Raw genomic sequence first — 20,617 nt, 5'->3', positions numbered from 1 at the left:
AATGCGGGAGACACGGGTTTGATCCCTGGGTTGGGACAATCCCCTGAAGAAGGAAATGGCAACCCACTCCAGTACTCTTGCCTGGAGAATCCCTGGTAGGCTACAGTCCATGGGGTTGCAAAGAGTCGGACACGACTGAGCGACTTCACTTCACTTCATATATGTGTGTATATATATATATATATATATGTAACTGATTCACTTTGCTGTGCATTAGAAACTAACACAACATTGTAAATCAACCATACCCTAATAAAAGTTAATTTATAAAAGGAAATGGGGCATCTCTGATATTCTGTGGCTTGAGGTTGTTATGAACCTGAAATGAGAGAATTGCTGTCTCATTAGCAGTCATTGATAATGCTCACGTTCGGTAGGCCCATCAGAGCTAAATGAATAAGCTCTTGTGAAGGGCATGGAGAGATATGGGGATTAGAATAAACCCATCGATGTGCCAACAGGTGGAAAATACAGCTCTTATCGCTCTCACTCTTCTTTTATGTGCTCATGAGATAATAGCACATGTACTCATTCAAAATGAACTATTGACTATGACTTTGCACAGCCACTCTACCTCTTTTTACTAAACTAGGGGAATTCGTAATGTTATCTCCTTGCGGCTCAACCCTTCTGAACCTGTCAAATAAGTCCTCTAACAATGCATATTAATCTGAGACATGCATTTGAAAGAAAGAGCTGATAAGTCCATCTTTAAGATGTGATAAGTATAAGGCATTTCTAATGAACGGGTATTGTGTCAAACATCTGCAGGATCACCAAAACCCGGGGATATTTAATTAAAAGCACGCACACACAAGATAATGAGGGGGGAAGGAGACCCTGTCTGTATGTGAGCTTCTAGTTTCTAAGAGTCAGCCATCTTTTGCTGTATTGCTGCTACTTAAATATTGCACCCAAAGTCATGCATGAATTTGAAAGGAAATGTGCAGTGAAACACACTCTTTAATTGGTATATGACTTCTTTGTGTGTGTCTGTGTCTGTGTGATGATAAATAGGCATCAAGGAAGTCATAAATACATTATCAGAGGTAGGTCAGTTCTTTGGAAATTGATGTCATACTGGGCAGAAATATTTGTCTTAGGGATAAAAAGAAAGAACATGGAAAATAAAAAACTTTCCTGAAATCTGTGCTGTGAGGCTAAACTGGGAAGCTTAAATAATCATTCCTGAACAAAGGGAACTGCATCGTCAGAAGCCTGCCAGAAGTCGAGAACTCATTTAAAGGGAATTCTTAAAGGCTACTTCTGTCAAGGAAAGTTAGGTTGAAAGATGACAAGTTTTCCTTCCCCCTTTATAGGCTATAATTTACCCTTTGAGAACTATTTTCCTTCCTTATCTTTGCTTCAGATTTACTCACTCTAGTTGTTCAAAAAGCACAGTGATTTGGCAAATGGTGAGAGAGGGGCTGCGCCTTGAGAAATTATAGTATCCTTGAGTTCCATGGAGATTGCCAAGGCTTTCATCTCTCCCCTGTTATCACTGGCTAAACCTCCTTTTTGCCCTTTTCAAAGGTCAGGGTCAGTAGATATTTTTGTAAGGGGCACATTTGGACTAAAGAAATGATCAAGTGTGCTGACAGCAAGACGTTTCTGAAAAAGAAAGCAAGGAAAGGTCATTGGCCTGGAATCCTTCCTCAGGGTGGAGGTTTGGGGCAAAGGGACAAGGAGAGGGTGGGATAATGAAATATCTGGATTTAGCACTGGGTCTGTTCACTGACGTGAGCATGGAGGACAATGGCCATTGCCAAGGGAGAGGGATGTGATGAAAGAAGCACAGAAGCCAGGATAAACCATCTCTTCTCCCTCCATTTCTAGGGGTAGCTCATTATTTGTTTGTTCTTAAGAATTCTGAATGTTCTGTACAAGTATGATGCTAAATGTGTGCATTGGGAAAAAATGATAGCACACTAAGTTCAGACAAAATTGGGGCATGTTCAGGGAGGTAAATAGCACCCCAAGTTCATTGACGAAACATAAACACATTGAAACAGTGCATAAAAAGGCCTAAATTCAGTTTGTGGCACTAACCTCAACAAAGATGCTCTTTGAATCTCAAACAAGTTAAATCACAGACTTTATTTTTTTCCCTGATTCCTCTGGGTAAAATAAAGATGTAATGCCAGGTAAACAATGTCTTGGTTATCATCGTTGGAAGATTCATGCTTTCCATATCTAGTGTTAAGCAAATGAAAAGAGGGCGTACGCTTTTGTATTTTCATGTGTTTCTAAATTAAAAAAGAACATCACACAGGTATCTCATACCCTGGAAGAATGTGTAAAACAAGTAGATTAAAAAAAGACAACATTTTAAAAAATAACATAAAATATATTGACTGTATCTGTTGCCTTATTTGATGTAATTTATACAAGATATAAAGAAATATGGTTACTGACATCTCAGTGTTTTTTTAATCACAGTTTTACTGTTTCCTTTTTCAAAAAAATGTTTATTTTTTAAATTTATTTGACCCTGCCACATCTTAATTACGGCATGTGGGATCTTTATTTTTGACGTGTGGGATCTAGTTTCCTGACCAGGGATTGAACCCAGGCCCACTGCATTGGGAGTGTGGCATCTTAGCCACTGGCCCACCAGGGAAGTCCCTACTGTTTCCTTTTTGACTTACACTGGTGGTCATTTCTAATTTGCCTGGAGTGTTGTTCATGCATTTCAAGTTTGGCCACTTCTTTTGTCTCCTATTCAGCTTGTATTGCTTTTCTTTCATGATAAGCTTCTCTTTTTAAAAACACTTTCCCTCAAATTTTTAATCAAAGTACAGTTGATTAAAATACTATATTAGTTTCTGTTGTGCAACATAGAGGTTCAATAGTTTTATAGGTTGCTCTCCATTGAAAGTTATAAAATACTGGTTGTATTCCCTGTTCATTATATACTTATTCATTACATCTGTGTGTCTTGTTTATTTTATACCTAGTGGTTTGTACCTCTTAATCCCTTTCCTTCTTTTGCCCCTTCCCCCCGCACTTGGTAACCACTAGTTTGTTCTTTGTGTCTCTGAGTCCCTTTCTGTTTGTTATATTCATTTAAGTTTGTTTTACTAAACCTTTAGCATACACATACATATACATATATATATATATATATTTTAACCCCATTGAAGAAAGAGAGGGAAAATAAAGTAACTGTTGAGAAAAACTGTGATAGAAGAAAGACTATTAGGAGATTTTGATTTAGGTTGCTTTACCTTTTTTTCCCTCTAAAATACTTTTAAACTCTTTCCCCAGAAGATGCTTGTTCTGCATTTGTATATAATTTATCTTTGTACTAAAAGCTGCATTTACATCTAAGGATTTATAGCCTGGAACAGATTTCTTAGTCTACAATAGAATTTCTTCTTTTGGAACTTACATTAATTCTAGGTTTCTTAAAAAGTAAATTGTCTATGTTTTGTTTGCATATGATAGTTTATCAAAATAGAAACACATGATTGTTTCTTGAAAGAGTCTAACAGTAAGTCTTAGAGGTGATACATAGAATGTAGTGAAACTAAACTGATATTAGAGAAATCTGTGTATTTTAACCTTTATTGATGAAGCCAAGAGAGCTTGGATGAAGAATAGCTATTGGTTCATAATAACTTGATGCCAATTTATATGAACTTGTTAATTTTAAGGGTTGGTTTGCTCATTTGTAGAAAAACTGGCGATGACATAGATTTCACATGTAAAGTATAAATATATATTTAAATTAATGTTTTTTCTTTCATATAGGACAAATTTAGTCACAGCTTATGTTTCATGGTTGTAGTGATTTCATTTTTGTGTCAAGTAAATAAGTGATTCACAAAAATCTCTTATCTCTGTCTCTCTCCCTTTTATTGATGTTTCACTTGATGGGGTTTTATCCTTAGAAATTATCTTCTCTTTCCCAGGAAATAAAATTATCCTAAGTTTGCTTTTAAAAAAACAACATACAAAACAAAAAAACAATTACAAAACAACATTGAAAAAAAACAAGAACTATTCTCTTTATTTTCTGCTCTCTTGAGCTTGGAAACCGTAGTTTATGGAAATAAAGGATCCATTATTAAGATTCAGAATCCTTGAAGAAAATTTATTCTTATGGCACCCTTAGTACAATCCTTAGGTGTATTTTCTTCTACCTACTTCTCCTTTTTCACCTACTTTTCTTTCTTCAAGAAAACTTGTTAATCAGATATTTATCCACTGTTGAATATGGGCAAACATTTGGTTGACACAGAGAAAGTCTACAGTTGGAAGTTTGCAATTTCTTGGTTTGCATTTTCAGTGGTTCCCATGAAAATTTACTTATATTTGCTATAAAGCCTTCTTTATTAACTATATCATGTTAGCCATACAGGGGAAATCAATTTCTATCACTTCAAGTACTGAATCTAGACCTCTGAATTACCATTTTACTCCTTCAGCACTGATGAAGTTCACTTGTTTCCACGTCATTTAAGCCTCAAGATGATAAGGTCTGTTTATAAGCATTGAATCCAAGAATGAATGATATTATGTAAATGTACAGAATCATTATTTTATCCCAAACCAAGGAGCATTCCAGATCAATATTATGATACATTGTTGAATTTATTGTTTTAGTCCTAATGACACACACATTATATTGTCAATTTCAAGTTACTGAGCAACTTGTTCCAAAATGCTTCCATTCATCATATTGACGGTGATGTTAATCAAATTGACTATCCTTAACAAAAAGCCCTGCTTCATTTGAGTTATATTGCTTTTCTGCCTACGGGGAACATTTACACAATTAACAAAAGCAGATCGAATGCTAATAAAGAAAACAAATGAAGATTTATTCATAATCCTCAAAAGAATTGTAATAATTTAATTAAGGTGTATGGTACTTTTGGAAGGGAAGTGATAAAACGGGGAAAAAAATTCTTTCTGAGAAGGTGAAAGGGAGGGCCAAAGAAGCTTGTTAAAGAATTATTCAGCTTTTGTAATTTTCATTGATTTTTAATCTCAAAGAACAACAGACAGGAGTCCATTGAAGACAGAAGTTGGCACTTGAGGAGGAGATAAAAAAAAAAGAGGATCAATCAAAATCTGAAGCTTGCCAAATACTTGAAAGCTATAGAAACAACCAGGAGGGAGAACAATAGTTTGGGGGTGGTCCAAAGGAATAAAAGAAATACCTAATGGGATGAAATTAAGGAGCAAGAGAAAATTCGAACTGATAATCGAACAGTGTTTTCTGGCAGCCGCAGATGATCCATTCCTAAGTGATGCTAGACTTCCCGTGTAGATGTTTTCCTTTAAAGTTTTATCCTCAGACATTAAGAGGAAAACAAAGCTTCCTAAACTATGAGATGAATGAAACATCAATGGTTGTGAAGGCTGTTCGCTCAGTTAAACGTAGCGAGGTCTTTCGGGGTAAGAATACTAATGCAGTAATAAAGGTCAAACTTAGACTAGAGTCTGAGGCTCGTTCACCTCATTAATAACCTAGGTATAAGAAGTATTTCACAGTAATTTGGGAAGTCACAGCCACTCTGTAAAGTCATCAAAGCACTAATTCAGTCTTTAAATTCGTATATAATTGAGAAGGAGTTATGCCTAACATGACACCAGAAGAATCTATGCTCCCTCCTAGGTGGATGTTGAATGCAGTCTAGCTGGGAGCCACAGCACTGACACATGCAATATGAAGGCTTCATCTAGGGCTGACATGTGTAGGATTGAATCCAAGGGGGAATCAGTGAAGGCTGGACTCTTCAGGGAAGTCTTTATGGAGTTGGGCTGGGAAGAGTTGACAAATTTGAATTTGTGAAAGAGGTAGAAAAGTCCATAGGAAAGTGGCTTTATGAGAATCAGCAAGGCAAAAAGTGAACATTTTGTTATTTCACAATATTGTGAAATTTATGAAGTCCAGGTATTTATCTTCTTTTTTTAAAGATTATTTTCTGGATGTGGACCGTGTTTAAAGTCCTTACTGAATTTGTTACAATCTTCATTCTGTTTTTTAGGTTTTGGTTTTTTGGCCCCAAGGCATGTGGGATATCAGCTCCCCGACCAGGGATTGAACCCTCACCCCCTGCATTGGAAGGTGAAATTTTAACCACTGGACTGCCAGGGAAGTCCCAATGTGTTTAACTTCTTAAAATGTATAGCTTGCTTATAGGAAGAGAATTTTATACTGAAAGACCCTAGACCACTATGTTCCTTGTTAAAATAAAAAACAAGCAAAGCGATGGCACATTCAGAGTTCAGTTCAGTCACTCAGTGGTGTCTGACTCTTTGTGACCCCATGGACTGCAGCATGCCAGGCCCCCTGTCCATCACCAACTCTTGGAGTTTACTCAAACTCATGTTCATTGAGTTGGTGATGGCATCCAACCATCTCATCCTCTGTCATTCCCTTCTCCTCCCACCTTCAATATTTCACAGCATCAGGGTCTTTTCAAATGAGTCAGTCCTTCACATCAGGTGGTCAAAGTATTGGAGTTTCAGCTTCAATATCAGTCCTTCCAATGAATATTCAGGACTGATTTCCTTAAGGATGGACTGGTTGGATCTCCTTGCAGTCCAAGGGACTCTTAAGAGTCTTTTCCAACACCACAGTTCAAAAGCATCAATCCTTCAGTGCTCAGCTTTCTTTATAGTCCAACTTTCACATTCATACATGACTACTGGTAAAACCATAGCTTTGACTAGACTGACCCTTGTTGGCAAAGTAATGTCTCTGCTTTTTAATATGCTGTCTAGGTTGGTCATAGCTTTTCTTCCAAGGAGCAAGCGTCTTTTAATTTTATGGCTGCAGTCACCATCTGCAGTGCTTTTGGAGCCCCCCAAAATAAAGTCTCTCACTGTTTCCACTGTTTCCCCATCTATCTGACATGAAGTGATAGGACCAGATGCCATGATCTTAGTTTTCTGAATGCTGAGTTTTAAGCCAACTGTTTCACTCTCCTCTTTCACTTTCATCCAGAGGCTCTTTAATTCTTCTTCGCTGCCTACCATAAGAATGGTGTCATCTGCATATCAGAGGTTACTGATATTCCTCCCAGCAATCTTGATTCAAGTTTGTGTTTCATCCAGCCCAGCGTTTCTCATGATGCACTCTGCATATAAGTTAAGTAAGCAGGGTGACAATATACAGCCTTGATGTACTCCTTTCCCGATTTGGAATGAGGCTGCTGTTCCACATCCAGTTCTAACTGTTTCTTCCTGACCTGCATACAGATTTCTCAAGAGGCAGGTCGGGTGGTCTGATATTTCCATCTCTTGAAGAATTTTCCAGAGTTTGTTTTGGTCCACACAGTCAAAGGCTTTGGTGTAGTCAATAAGGCAGAAATAGATGTTTTTCTGGAAATTTCTTGCTTTTTCTCTTTTGGATCATTTCATCCAATGATCCAATGGATGTCGGCAATTTGATTTCTGGTTGCTCTGCCTTTTCTAGATCCAGCTTGAACATCTGGAAGTTCATGGTTCACATACTGTTGAAGCTTGGCTTGGAGAATTTTGAGCATTACTTTACTAGTGTGTGAGATGAGTGCAATTGTGCGGTGGTTTGAGCAATCTTTGGCATTGCCTTTCTTTGGGATTGAAATGAAAACTGACTTTTTCCAGTCCTGTGACCACTGCTGAGTTTTCCAAATTTGCTGGCATATTGAGTGCAGCACTTTAACAGCATCATCTTTTAGGATTTGGAATAGCTCAACTGGAATTCCATCACCTCCACTAGCTTTGCTTGTAGTGATGATTCCTAAGACCGACTTGACTTCTCATTCCAGGATGTCTGGCTCTAGGTTGGTGTTCACACCATCATGATATTCACAGAGATGCCTATATATCAAGAGCATCATATGCAATAGAATAAGTTGCAATGAAAATTTTAAGACAGGACTGCTAAACTCAGTTCTGCTGTTAACTAATATCAAACTTTTGGAAAGACATGTCACCTCTCTTGACGTCCATTTGGCCTTCTATAATAAAGAAGGAATTGGATAAAATAAGTAAACATGTACATAAGTAAGCTTTCCCAACTGCTTCAATGCTCCTTTCCTGCTCTACACTTCTAAAATTCTCTTTGAATTGATTAGGAAAAACGTGTAGGGTTGTACAGGTTATAGTAATTTGGAATGCAGGAAAGCTCGTTATGGGTTTAGGTTGAGTTGGGAACGTGTAAAACACATCCAGTTCAAAGGGAGAGTGAAAGGATGAACAATTGTGAAGATGGAGATATTAATATCTTGTAAAAGTATTTAAATAATAAAATGAAGTCTGCAAAGAGTTCATGTCAAAACAAGAAATCTAACCCAGTAAACATGAGTGACTAGTTCGATTAAACCCTATCAGCCTGAAAATCTCCTAAAACCTATTAAGAGGGACTTCCCTGGTGGTCCAGGGGTTAAGGCTTTGCCTTCCAATGCAGAGGATGCAAGTTAGATCTCTGGTTGGGGGGCTAAGATTCCCACATGCCTTGCTGTGAAACAAATAAAAAACAAAAATAATATTGTAATAAATTCAATAAGGACTTTAAAAATGGTCCACATCGAAAAAACCTAAAATATAAAAAATAAAAACCCCTCAGATAGAAGATTCAATCTAGAACTGATATTCCAAATATTTCATTAGTTTGTCTTAACAAGGAAGTCAATAACAGGTCTGGAATCTACATGAGGAGTTCTGAACCTTCTGAATTTGATTCTACTGTTTACAAGAGATGTGGTCTTGGGCAAGATACATGTCATAGACAGTTAATTCTCCTACAGGAAAAAAAAAAAGAAGATGCTAATGCCTACTCTTCTTTACTCACAAAGAACTGTGAAAATTGATTGAAATTATATTTGCAACGTAATAGTAATTAAATAATAACTCAGGAACCATACCCCAAGTTCTTAGCATTATCTTAAGTACTATAACTGAGTCACTTTTTTTCTATGATTTTTTTTTTTGATGTGGTTGATTTTTAAAGTCTTTGTTGAATTTGTTACAATATTACTTGTGTTTTATATTTTGGTTTTTTAGCCCCGAGGCATATGGGATCTTAGCTCCCCAACCAGGGATTGAACTCACACCCCCTGAATTGGAAGGTGAAATTTTAATCACTAGACCACCTGGGGAAGTCTCTAATTGAGTCATCTTTTAATTTTCACAAATGACCTAAGAGTCAACAGTACCTTTCCATCTTAAAGATGAGAAAACTACTGCTTAGAGAGATAAAGGGGCTTATATAAACTCACACGATAAATAATATTGAGAACAAAGCTTTAAATTTGTTCTTCTTAGTCCTAAAGCCTGTACCTTTCCCCTTGTACCATAGTAATCTTGGAAAACTAGAGTGTCTAACAAATGTCTCTAAGTAGAAAACACTGTCAATTATGAAGTTCTGTCACTACAAGCAGAATTATGTTATAAAGTGTCCCTATGGCAGCCTTGGCTATTTCTAGTTTGGTTTTGCAAGCAAGATTAGAAAGACTACCAAAAAATCTCTCATGTATTTATATGGCTGAGTAGCTTTGCTGTGCTCCTGAAAGCATCACAGCATTGTTAATTAGCCACAATTCAACATAAAATAAAAAATATATATATTATATACTAAAAGCCTACTCATTTCTCAAGGCCCATTTCAAATGCCACTTACTATATGAAGCCTTCAATTAAATTACCAGTTAATTCTACTTACTTCTTCCTTGTATCTGTATGATGTCTGTCATTTTTAATAGTCTTCACATTTTCCTATGCCTATCTTTTCCTTGAGACCAGTACTGTCCAATACAATAAATATGAGTGTCATGTGGCTATGTAAATTAAAATTAAATAACTTTTAAAATGTAGTTCTTTTGTCAACTAGTCACATGCCATGAGTTAAAGAGCTGCATAAGGCTATTGGCTGCTGTATTAGATAAAGCAGATATAGAACACTTCCATCATCACAGGAATGTTTCAGATAATGATGCTCTAGATCGAGGTCTCCAGCCTTCAGGTTGTGGACTGGTACTCCCTGTCAGATCAGTGGAGGCATTAGATTAGAAATAAAGTGCACAATAAATGTTGTGCACTTGAATCATCCCGAAACCTGCCCCAGGTTCATGGAAAATTTGTCTTCCATGAAACCTGTTCCTGATGCCAAAAAGGTTGGGGACTGCTGCTATAGATCACAGGTTTAAAACTACAGAGTGTGGGCAGAATCTGGCCACTGCCTGTCTTTATATATTAAATTTTATTGGAAGACAGCACTGCCCATTCATTTCCCGTCGTCTCTGGCTGCTTCTGTGCTACAGGGGCCGAGTTGGGTAGTTCCAACAGAGACCAAATGGTGAACCAAGTCTAAAATATTTACTATCTGATCCTTTATGGAAAAAGTTTGCCAACTCCCCATTTAGACTATAAACTGCTTGCTTGAGGCCTAAAGCTCCAATTATTTCCTTTTTTTTGGGTGGGGTGGGGTGGGTAGGGAGTGGTTCCCATTATATTACTAATAAATTGTCTAGTAAGAACCGATGTGTTTGCTAAAATAGGTTGACACCAAGTTAAGAAATTAACCTGTAGTTCTGCATCTTGTACTGCAAGACCCTTGGCTCAGATGGTAAAGAATCTGCTTGCAAGGCAGGAGATCTGGGTTCAATTCCTGGACAAGAAAATTCCCTGGAGGAGGAAATGGCAACTGACTCCAGTATTCTTGCCTGGAGAATCCCATGGACAGAGGAGCCTGGTGGGCTACAGTCCATGAGATCGCAAACAGTTAGACATGACTGAGTGACTAACACACTTTTGCATCTAGGAAGTGATGGAGTCAAATTCAAAACAGCTTGTCTGATACAGAACTATGTGCTCATTTCATGGCATTCTGTTGCCTTTTGATTGTCTGAGTCATTAATGCACTAGTAAAAAACGGATGACGCTCTGAAGTCAGAGCCATAAGCAAGATCTCCTCTGGATAAACTTTATTCTCACACATGCCTAAAGGCAGTTGTATCTTAAGTCATCAAGAGTAACATAGACAATTAGATTAATAAGATACAATGAAAATAATAATGACCAAGCACCTTTGCTTGTGAGCTATCCTTTTTTTTCCCTCTCTAATCACAATATGTATCTACCTGTCTATCAACCTATCTATGTTCTCAGTTGCTTACTTGCACCCCATTCTTTGAGACCCCATGGACTGTAGACTGCCAGGCTTCTCTGTCCATGGGATTTTCCAGGGAAGAGTACTGGAGTGGGTTGCCATTTCCTACTCCACTCTCTATCTATCTAATTGTCTATCTACCTAAGTAGTTCAGGCTAAGCTTTGCAGCTGAATATGAAGAATAATGGAATACGCAACACATGTGTATGTGTGAGTGTGGGTTTGTGAGTGTGTAAAAGAGAGAAAGATGGAGAATGGTGACAGTCATTGGAAAGTGTGTGAGAGGCTGGCTTTGGTCAAATGCTAATAAAATGTGTAATATATTTATTGGGCACAGCCACTTAAGTGGTCATGAACATGATGTGAGCAAGTGAATTGCCCAACGTAGTTACCAAAAGGGTCTTCTCACTATGGGTGCTGTATCTGAGAAGTTTCTTGAAAACTGAAAAAGATTCTGTTTGTTTCTTCCTGTAAAAGGTTTTTTTTTTTCCTCACCAGAAAAACCTAGAGATTGTCCATAAATCAAATAGAGAGGCAGCAAGAAGCAGAATGAGAGATTCTGCTGCCCCTCTGGGTTCTTACATTTTTACTCTATAAATATAGGAAAAGATCAGTTCTCCTCCTTTGAATCATTCTTCTTAACTGAAGGAAACAATATCTCAGTGCTATCTCCAAAACTGATTAATTTTGCATAATCTGGACAGATAAAATCTCCTTCAGTGCTGAGGAGCATGAAAAGAGTTTAGTGCAGTGTCCTTGCCATACAATTAGTTATTGATACAAATCTTCTGACTGCCTTTGAAGTGGAATTGAAGAGCTTTATAATAAAGATAATAAAGCTATGAAATGTAGACTCCATATTGGCTGAAATTAGATAATTAGCTTAGGATTTCTCCAATTACATATTTAGGAGCAGGAGAAAAATGAGGACCTGATGCCTAGCAACACAAGCTAATAATGTAATCTATACAAATTAATGAGTGTACACGGATACTCAAGAAATGCTAAGCACTATAGTGCGAAGATGGAGTCTGGATTAACAGAGGAAGAGTGGTTAAAACACACACACAGCCAGCATAAAACAACCTACCCTTAGAAAACAGAAGAACAATAAAAAGTCAGGGGAAAAAATGTATTAAAGGGTGCAGAAAGCATTCTAGAACCCCAAACAAACCACTCCAGGTCTATTTTTAAATATAGAAAACTCTAATACAATTGATTTGTATTTTCCACATAATGAACTTAGAAATTAGCTTTGTTTTTAAAGCTCCGGATGAAAGGTGTTGACTTTCTCCTCATCTTATCTAAATGGCACAGGTATCATGATGATATTTAAGGTAAGTGATCCCTTCATTGGCACTCAGCCTTGTATATGGAATGGGCTTCCTAAGTGGCTCAGTGGTAAAGAATCTGCCTGCCTATGTAGGAGACACAAGATACATGGGTCAGGAAGATCCCCTGGAGAAGGAAATGGCAACCCACGCCAGTATTCTTGCCTGGAGAATTCCATAGACAGGGGAGCCCAGCCGGCTATAGTCCAAGGAGTCGCAAAGACTCAGACACGACTGAGCAACTGAGCAGCGGCAGCTTGTATGTGGAGCAAGTAAGTGTAAAACAAGCCTTGATCTCTCAGAGGTGAAACTGAGAATCACTTACGATGGAAAAGATGTGCAAACTGTAGATTATCAGCTTGAGAAGTAAAAGTATATGACAGTAAGTATTACAAAACCTCCCTGATTTCGATCCCTTTTGAATAAAGTTGCTGCTGCTGCTGCTGCTAAGTCGCTTCAGTCATGCCCGACTCTGTGCGACCCCATAGACGGCAGCCCACCAGGCTCCCCCGTCCCTGGGATTCTCCAGGCAAGAACACTGGAGTGGGTTGCCGTTTCCTTCTCCAATGCATGAAAGTGAAAAGTGTAAGTGAAGTTGCTCAGTCGTGTCTGACTCTTAGAGACCTCGTGGACTGCAGCCTACCAGGCTCCTCCATCCATGGGATTTTCCAGGCAAGAGTACTGGAGTGGGGTGCCACATTGAATAAAGTTACCCCAAAACAAATGGTTTTGTTCTTGAAATCCTCTTTTGGAATTGTTCTCTGTGCACTGGGCACATTTTTCTTTTAATTATTTTTAAGGGATATCATTTTATTTTTATTTATTTATTTAAAAAATATAGAGGAATAGAGACCCAGATGTGGACAACAGACGTGTGATCATGGGGTGGGAAAGGGGGTGTGAGATGAATTGGGAGATTGGAATTGATGTGTAAACAGACAATGGGGAGCTGCTGTATGGCACAGGGAGCTCAGCTTGGTGCTCTGTGATGACCTAGAGGGGTGGGATAGGGGGAGAGAGGAAGGTCCACAGGGAGGGGATATATGCGGACATATAGCTTGTAACTGATTTAATCTAGTTATAGCACACCTTCACCTTCCAAGTGGGGGAGTTGGTTTTCAAAAGTAGTCAAAACCAATTTCATCAAGTGTAAATAATGGGTAGGTGGTCAGGCTAGCTTCTATTATTTTTAATAAAATATAATTGGTGTATATTTAGCATTGAATTGGCTTTTTTTAGTAGTACAAATACTGCCTACAAAGGCAATTGCAAATCCTGTTCTAGTTACAGTTGGACTAAAGAATACTTGTTACATGCATCACAGACCTACTTTACTCTCTTTGAAAGTTTTTTGTTGATAAAAGGAGATATTCTAGGATGAAGAGAAGATGGTGTTGCTGGATTCACCTTCCTTGTTTCACTGCTTCAGTTTCCATGACACTAAGGCAGTTCAATAACTTAAAGTTGATGGGATGGCTATGAAAATTCATATATCATCTTTTCTCTGAAATTTTATCATGTTTGAAATGAGATTCTGCTCCATAAGAAAGACGATTCCATTTGAAACCTTTAACTCAGGTACAAATGAAAACAATGAATGATTAAGAGATTAAATTCTACTTTATCAATAGGAAGGTCTCTCCTTTGCAGAAAAACAGATTACTGATCAGAGTTCACTTTTCTCCTATGGAGAGAAAAGGAAGGGATTGTCTTCATGGAGAATGGCTGATTTTAATATTAATTTACAGGAGTGAATCCATTGTTTCTTTAAAATGATGCTTTTTCTATGCAGTTTTGGTTGGATTTTAATGTAACATCATACTCATAAATTTGGCTTTGGATATGGTCTTTTGAGTGGGAGGGAGGATTTTATTTGTCAGATTAAGTCACTTGTGTGTATATGCGTATGTGTGTGTGTTTAAGGAGGGAAAGGAAGAGAGAGAGAGCAATCAGAAAAAACGTAACCTCTCATTTTAGAGGTTACACAAAATCCAATTGACCTTTTTAAAAACATCTAATTGTCATGCACTCAGGTACTTTCCGGGCTCAAACTGGCAGTCAAATATCACAAGAAAGGTTATTCTTGTTATTTCAAAACCTGTTTGAACCAAGAAGTATTGAGTGTCCTTGGGGAGATTCCAATTAAACTCATCATGGTCTTCTCTTTAATTAATTAATTACTTAATGTTTGTCAAGTGTTTTGAGGATGCTAAGTGAAATGTATGTGCTAATTATTATTTATGAAAAGCAAATAAGTCATTAATGGTTTCTATTTCCTCCCAGGTATGTTGCTTTATCTGGCTAAGTTTTATGAACCCAAAGAATAGTGCGTTTTTGTAGTTTTCTAAGATGGACAGTACAAAGTGTCATTTAAATCTAAAGACACATAATTGATATTTGGCAAAACTAATACAATTATGTAAAGTTTAAAAATAAAATTAAAATTACAAAAAAAAAATAAAGACACATAATAACTAGGTAATATTTTTTCCCTCTCTTTCCATCTAGTCTATGTCCTCTGGTTTTACCAGTGATAAGTTTTCTCAGTAGAGTAAAATAGAGGTGATGTGTAAATGTCTAGTCGTGTTTTACAGGGTGCTTTGCATTATTTAAATAAACTTTAGAATTGTATGAGAACCTTGAATTTCTGCATTAATTTAAAAGGAACATTTAAGGAAGAGAGGAATAAAGGATTGTTTTCCCATAATAGTCTTCACCGACATTTCTTAATAGAACAGCTATTTCACTCTGTGTTCCACTTTACAGTATTGGTGATAAGAGGAAATTTCAGTCTGTTTAAGTGCAGTGGAATTTTGAGCTCATGAATATATAACTACAGGAAAATACTGGTTGGGACTTGAAACACACACACACACACATACAGCAATGTGGAAAACAAAGGGACTGAGACAGCTAACAACTTAAGTTCTCCCTGATCTGTGTCTCTCATTCATCACTAGATGTTCCAGTGCTGAGACACAGGAATCCAGAAGAACAGCTTGGTAGCAAATTTTGAGACTTGGAGACATGTAATCTGTGTTACTAAACCTACTGTAGCTGCAAATCATGTTTTAAAATATAAAATTGCAGAAGGTTTTGCAAGCTTTAAATCTTTTCTTGTCATTTTATGTTTCTGGTGTTAAATTCTGCCGTGTTAATGTCATCTTCACTTGGTAATATTTACAGCACCTAAATCAATGTTGAGGACACGCAGAATATTGGAGGATCAACTCTACTTATTCCAAATACACTTTAATATTTTGACTGCCAGACCAGAGTTCAAGAAATAACTGTGGTAGAATGATAATGAGAAGTTTAACAGTTTTATGATGGTTGAAGCTGACTTTATGAAAGTTGATAAATTTCATCTTGTAGGTTTCAATTTCTCATTCCCTACCGAGAGATGGGGAGAATACATTGATACTGCATTTCAAATTGGCTAGATCAGAAGGAACAGCAGCTAAAATCCATTACAACCCAATTACATCCATCAGCTGAAGCTGTGTGCATTCATTCGTGAACATCAGCATTTAATCCATAAAGAGGAACTAATGAGAAATTTGAAAATGGAATCCACGCATCAGTAAGTTTGGAGAGATTTTTCTGGGATTAATGATCTGCCAGAGAATCTTCAACATGCTGGAAAGCTATTCTCTCTGGGTTTGTTTACTGACCAAGGGGAGAAAAAGAGGATTCCTTCTGTCTACTCATCAAATACTTGAAAGATCTTACTCGTCTTAGTCCTGGAAAATGGGATGCCGTGTGCTTTGGAAGTAAGGTATGTTTTGGTGGACACTACTGTCTTTGAATGGGAAAAATTAAATTATTAGGTGGGGAGTTTCCACTTAGATATTAGTAGCAAGAATCCTAAACAAATTCTTCCATCTCTGTAGCCACTCACAAAGCAGTATCCTTTATGCTTGAATCCTGGGAGCATGTTTAGAGCTGCACATACAAACAACAATTTTATACTAAAGAAATTTAAGCATAGTTTTATCTGTTTTACTCTTTGGTAATTGCATAGATAGGAATAAATATTCTACCTGTTGAATTCCAATTACTTAAAGAGGAGCAAGGCAGAATATGAACGGTGTAGTATCAACTTATTCACAATTGCATAACTTCTTACATGTAATTTCTGACTGTAGTAAACAATCACTTTGCAAAAACTGAACATTGGATGAAGCTTGAGAATTTGGGAGGATTTCTTCTCATCGAGTGAAAATGGTTTCTGTTGGCATACAACTCAAAGATATTACTATTCTGAGGTTTGTGTGGTGTAGTCACTCAGATGAAAGAAGTGTGTGTAGAACGTGGAGGATCCCACTTCTAATGCTGTCTGGAAGAGGACTTAGTTTCCATTTTCAAATCACGTTGGACAGTGGGATCTGTTCGTTTGTTTTCTGGACTTCCTGGAGGTTTATTCACGTAGGTGTGCACACCCCACCTCGTGATATCAGTGGCTTTCATGGAGGTTAAAATGACGTGAAACTATACAGTCCTTATTTTTTCCTCCTCCTGTAAAATTTCAGTGACAAGTTTAACTTATTTTCCATCCTTAGGGAAATATCTACATTGCAAAAGCATACACAAAAGAGTTTGGTTTTTGTAATTTTCGCAAAGGGGAACCTTGGGGAATTTTCAGTGGAGGGATAATGTCCACATTTCAGAAGGATTACTCTAGCTGCAGTGAAGACTGGGTTGGTGTGAAGTAGTGAAATGGAAGTGTGGAGATCACAGTGAGCATGAGTTGTAAGCAAGACAGGACTGCCAGTGGAAATGGTGTTGGGAGAAGAAAGGTAAAGAAGGACGTGTCAGACATAGAACTAACAGAAGTTGGTGATTGAAAAGCCAGGTTTTTGTTAGGACAACTAGGTTGGTGGTGGTGCCATTATTAAGAGGGACACACAGGTTGGGAGGGGATTAGATGCCTTTCATGTAACTCCTTAATCTTCTTGAGAATCTTTTTAGAATATAGCTCTTGAGATGCGGTGTCTCGGAGTGAGCTCCTACCGTCATACTTCCAAGAGACAGGCTGTAGCTCTGAATCAGCTGACCTGAACTTACACCCTTGTCCCACCTTTCTTACAAGTGAAAAAATAAATCAAGTGAGAGACTTTTAAATAAGAAATTAAATAGTGACTGTCTCTGTGCATATCAAAACATATCCTCAGGCACTTTTAAGAAAATTTTAGATTTTCTTTTATAAGTCTTTCTGTTCATACATGTTCAAGGGACCAACACCCTCTAAAAAAGAAGTCGGAGAATTCAGGGCATTTCCAAGCTGGGAGGAGTCAACCTGAGATGGAGAAATTTCTGATTCCTGTGTTCTGGGGATTTCTGTGGTTTCACAAATAGTGTCTAAAAATATCTGTTTTTAAAAACCTTCTTAATTACTCTCAATTCTGACCCCATTGACTCAAAAAGGACTAAGAAGCTGAAGGCCAGGTTTGTTTGATGGGAAAGGGGCAGAGAGTAAAAAAAATAAATAGATGAAGAGGGATAAAACAGACACAGAACTGAACTGCATCAATAGATACATTACCTGTGTTTTTTTAATGTGGTTACAGTTTTCAGTGACATGAAAGTCTATAAAGTGTCAGGATTTATGATATTTAAAAAGGGCCATTTCACAATCCATTTTAGTGCAACACACTGCTGAAGATTCATGAAATTTGTAACTAAATAAAACTAATGTAAGAAAATTTACACGAAAGGTATTGACTAATCCTTGTGTTGTCCTTCTAGTGTTAAGTTGTGCTATTTCTATTTTCTGCTTGTTTTATTTTATTTTCTCATCCCTAAGTTTTTTTCCCTCTCTTTCTCCGTTGTATTTATTTAGCAAGGCATTGAGAAAATGGGCAATAGACGTTTCCATAGCCACAAATATGGATGTATCTTCATTAGCAGTTAAACAAGGCAGATATTTTCCTGCAGCACCTCAATTGAATCTTAGTGATGCAGCAGGGATACGGAATGTAGGTAGTGGGTTGTCCTAAGACTGGTTAAGGTTTATTCTACTAAGTACAAGTAGGCTTAGATTTTCTTTTATCATCTTTTAAAGTTTGAACTAATCATGGATTTATAGGAAATTGAAAAGATAACACAGACGGGTCTCATTACCAAGTTTCCTTCTAATGATTACATAAATATAGTGTAATAGCAAACCCAGGAATGTCCGTGTATAGTTTTATGCCATTTTATTACATGTGTAAATTCTTCAAACTGCCATGATGATCAAGATACAGAACAATGTCATCACCATGAGCATCTATTGGTGCTATCACTTACGCTTGAATGACGTAGGGAAGGCTCACCATTCTTTAAGTTACTTACATCTTCCTTCAGACTCTGCTTTTATTTGTTTAACTTGCCTGACTGAACTGAGGAGGACCTTTAATACACTACTGCATAAAAGTGGTAAGTGTAAATATCCTTACCTTACTCCCAACCGGAAGGATTCCCTTGTTCTCAAAATTGCGTACGACGTTAGCTGTAGCTTTTGTTTTACATGGCACGTTTCAGGTTGAGGAAATTTTCTTGTCTTCCTAATTGTGTGTGTTTGTTTTGAAGAAGTGTTGAAGTTTGCCCAACATATCTTTTTACAGTTCATTGACCTTTCGTTTTTTCAAGAAATAAGAAATGTGTGTTTAGGTCTCCAAATTCCCTCATATTAACAACATTTTGACACATGCTTAAATACTACTAGATGCACAGATATTTATAAAGTTTGTATCTTTACTGTGAAATCTAGTTTTTTCAGTTAAATCTCTTAAATCCTATTTATTTAATTTTTAAACTTAAGTATAACATGTTTGATATTAATACTGTATATTCTACTCTCTTGATTTCTCTTTCTGGCATTCTTTCTTGTTTCCTTTTAATTCAACATTTCTTGTAGACAATATGCATTTTTATTCAGCATGAGAACTTTTTTATGTTAATGGATGTTTTAGGTTTAATGTTGAAATTTATGCATGCGATTAATATGCATGATATAATGGATATGATGAAAGGAAGAGAAACTTGGCACTGAAGAAATAGGGAACATGTAGCCTGTTCAAGAACAAATAGGACATATAAAAATAGGTCAAGAATTATGCCTTAAGAGAAATTCCAATTAATTCCTAAAGCAAAAATAATACAGTCCAAAGTCCCTGGATATAATGCCATAAAGTCAGAAGATTGAAAGATATATGCAGGTAAAACCTCAAAAATGTCCTTCTAAATAAATTATGAAATAAAGACAAAGTCTAAACAAAAATGAACAACTATTTTGATGCTAAAGACATTAAGAGTAGCACAAATCAAAAGCTCTAGTATCTGTCTGAAGTTGTACTGAGCTGAAAATCAGAGCATTAAAGTGAATATATTATAGAATAAACATTTAAAACAAATTATGTATACAAAAGTAAGAAGCTAGGGCAGAAGCAGGGGAACAAAGCAAAGTGAGGGAAAATAAAAGGAATTAATATAGACAAAACTAGAAATGAATAAATGGAAAACAGAAAGTGGGAAGTGATCCATAAAACGAAAAATAAACCCTGCCAAATTATCAATAAAATGGACAAACTTCGATAACTATCACCAATAAAATACAAACAAAATAAACCAATAAAATATCAATAAAAATACAAACAAATAACAGTAGGAAGGAGAAAATAAATGGCATTCTAAATATTTGTTATTGTTCAGTTGCTAAGTCATGTCCGACTCTTTGTGACCCCATGGACTGCAGCACTCCAGACTTCCCTGTCCTTCAACTATCTCCCAGACTTTGCCCAAAATCATGTTCACTGAGTCAGTGATGCCATCCAACCATCTCATCCTCTGTCACCCTCTTCTCCTTTTGCCTTCAGTCTTTCCCAGCATCAGAGTCTTTTCCAGTGAGTTGGTTCTTTGCATAACGTGGTCAAAGTATTGGAGCTTCAGTTTCAGTGTAAGTCCTTCCTGAGTGAATATCCAGGATTAATTTCCTTTGATTGACTGGTTTGGTATAGATTATGTTAAAAATTAAGCACCTTAAAAAATTCATTTTTCTAGTGAAAAAAGTTACCAGTTCGTTTGCTGCTGCTGCTGCTGCTAAGTCGCTTCAGTCATGTCCAACTCCGTGCGACCCCATAGATGGCAGCCCACCAGGCTCCCCCGTCTCTGGGATTCTCCAGGCAAGAACACTGGA

Source organism: Bison bison, unplaced genomic scaffold (genome assembly GCF_000754665.1).
Source record: "Bison bison bison isolate TAMUID 2011002044 unplaced genomic scaffold, Bison_UMD1.0 scf7180017864105, whole genome shotgun sequence".
NCBI classification, from domain to species: domain Eukaryota; kingdom Metazoa; phylum Chordata; class Mammalia; order Artiodactyla; family Bovidae; genus Bison; species Bison bison.
Note: the sequence above shows the minus strand (reverse complement) of the source record.